At 57.6% G+C, this 2,652-nt stretch overlaps 1 protein-coding gene across 1 annotated transcript in view; it reads right to left on the minus strand.

Annotated features, from left to right (window-relative positions):
- DAGLA (diacylglycerol lipase alpha) overlaps positions 1-2,652 on the minus strand; it is a 57,463-nt gene that overhangs the window by 38,789 nt on the left and 16,022 nt on the right. The window contains exon 3 of the mRNA XM_027669239.1: positions 1,624-1,789. The gene's annotated coding sequence lies outside the window, so the exon portion shown is untranslated. The remainder of the gene's footprint in view (positions 1-1,623; positions 1,790-2,652) is intronic.

Below are 2,652 nucleotides of genomic sequence, written 5' to 3' on the forward strand. Positions count from 1 at the left end.
TCCATGTCCCTCCCTCCATTCCCTAATCCATGTCCCTCCCTCCATTCTCTAATCCATGGCCCTCTCTCCGTTCCCTAATCCTCATTCCTTTCTCCATTCCCTAATCCCCATCCCTCCCTCCATTCCGTGGCCCTCCCTCCATTCCCTAATCCCCATCCCACCTTCCACTTGTCCCCTTTCTGTGCTTCCAGGGATCATCACACTTTGGCTGTGCTCCAAACTCTCCCAACTGATCCATCCCCATTCCAAACCCCAGCTCTGCTCCTCTTCCAATCCCATTTTTTCCCAGGCAATTCCATACCCTGCTCCCAGAGTGCTGCATCCATGCCCTGCAGTGCCCAGGCTGCTCCAAAGCTGTACTTCCAAATGGATAATAACTGCTCCTGGAATTGCAGAAGGGATGGGAAGGGAGCTCATGGATGATCCAGTTCCACCTCTCTGCCATGGACAGGGACACATTCCACCGGCCCAGGTTGCTCAGGATGACATTTGAACTGATTTGGACATTCCAAGTACCACAAATGTTGGGACTGGGACAGACCATGGCACCAATTCCCACCTTGTCCCACTAAATCCAACCTGGCCAGCGGGTGTGGTCACCCCCCCGCTTTCCAGAACCTCCCAAATCCAGAGTGTCCCGCCCTTTGCCGACACACACAGCCCCTGGACCGGACCTTCCAACCTGGGAACCTCCCCAGATCCCAGGGGATCCCACAGCTCCACACTTCCAGCCCCTGGATGAAGGAAATGCTCCACCCCCCAAACAAAGCAAAGGTGAAATTCCAACAGCACTTGGATTCACAATTCCTTAGCACAGAACAATCAGCACATTCCAGTTCTACCTTCAAACTGCCCCTCTGGAGACTCCTTCCTGGATATCCACTGGGATATCTTGGATATTGCAAACCTGGATACACTTCCAGCATCTCCCTCCCTGCCTCTGGACAGCACCTCCCAGCCCAGCTCAGACCCCATTCCCACCATCCCTCGGCTGCATCCTGCCTTCCATAACTCTCCAGTTGTGCTCTCCCAGCTTCCACCACCCTCTCCCAGCTGGAGAACCAGGATACCGACGACGGCAACGATATCCAATGGGAATTCCTTATCCACAGCAACGGCTGGGGCCGGAGCGGAGCAGCCTGTCACTCACCGGAACACTCCCTGTGGGAATGTCACTGCACTTTGGAGTGACACCACAAAGCTCCCAGGGCACTGCAGGAACATTCCCAGTTGATTCCCAAAGGCTCCCAAATTTAAACCCCGAGGTTTGGGGCCTTGGAAAGGAGGGAGATGAGGGAAGGCCTGAGACCAAAACCCTCCCAGAAAAGCTCTGGGTGGGAGGAATCTCCGGCTTCAGCCCAGCCTTGCTGATCCCGGGAATGACATGATGGGATGCTGGAGCTGTGATGGAGCAGAGGAATCGGGATGGGAGCGGAAGGTCAGAGTGCAAACAGCCCTGAGCAAAAGCCCCACCTTGCTCCTAAAACTGCTGGAAAGAGCAATTCCCTGGATCTCGAATCCCAGCACAGGCAGCCCCCCAGCTCCCAGCACCGAAATCAGGGAAGCACATGCCCCAGGAACCCCCTCGGAGCAGGGAACGATTTACGGAAGCAAAAATCTTACATGGCATGTGGTCCAGCCGCTGAGCATCCTCCTCTCCCGGCAGGGCTTCCCAGGAAAAGTGCAATTCCACGGAGACGGGCATCACGAGCTCAGGAAGGAACAACCAACTCTTCGTGCAGCCATGGAAAATCCCACTCGGCAAAGGGAAGGACGGCGTGGGAATTGCCTGCCGACAGAGCCGGGCATCATCCTCGGAGCAACTCCCTCATTTATTCCCGGGAATGCCGAGAGCCAGGGGTCGTGACTCCCCCCCAGTTCCACACCCCCGGCACCCTCTGGAAGGAAGTGACATCATCCCTATTCTGAGGAGATTGTGTGTGGATTGTGGGAAGGAGGATCGGGAGCGATGCTGTCAGGGATGCGGAGACGGGAGAGCAGGAAAACCCTCCCGAGCTCCAGCGGCACGAACCTCCTCCCTCTTCCCGCTGAGAAACCGGGAATGCTGCCGGCAGCTCTGGGATGGCATCGGGCCTCGCTGGGAAAGGCCGTGGAGGCTCCAGTGAAAGGCCAGGGGGAGGGGACTTGGATGGGACACAAAGGGACACACAGAGGGGCCACCCGGGCACAGAAAGGAGACTGTTCCAGAGGAGCCTTCCCGGCCTTTCCAGCCGTTAATTCCTTGTGACACGCTCTGGGCTCCGACAGGATGTGGGGGAAGGGGAGAACTGCCTGCCTGGAGGGAAAGGCTCGGGGAAAAGAGGGGAGAAAAAGGCTCCAGCGAGACAACATTCCAGACCTGCCTAATCCCCCATCCCACCTGAAAGGAGCTCCGGGAGAAGGTGCACAGGGAAGAGCCGATGGAAAAGGGCCGTGCCTGGATCCTGCACGGCAGGAGCCCACCCACGGCACGGCAGCACCCCCGGAGTCACCCACTCCCACCACCCAAATCCAGGAGCAGGATTTGCTGGAAGCTCCCAGATCACCCACATTCCCGAGGCACAGCAGCACCCACACAGCCCAGTGCTCCCACTCCTGCAGATCCCAGCCCTGCATCCACAACTCCCTGCAAATCCTCATCCCTGCATCCAC

This window comes from Corapipo altera, unplaced genomic scaffold (assembly GCF_003945725.1).
Source record: "Corapipo altera isolate COAL_440 unplaced genomic scaffold, ASM394572v1 218, whole genome shotgun sequence".
Taxonomy (NCBI): domain Eukaryota; kingdom Metazoa; phylum Chordata; class Aves; order Passeriformes; family Pipridae; genus Corapipo; species Corapipo altera.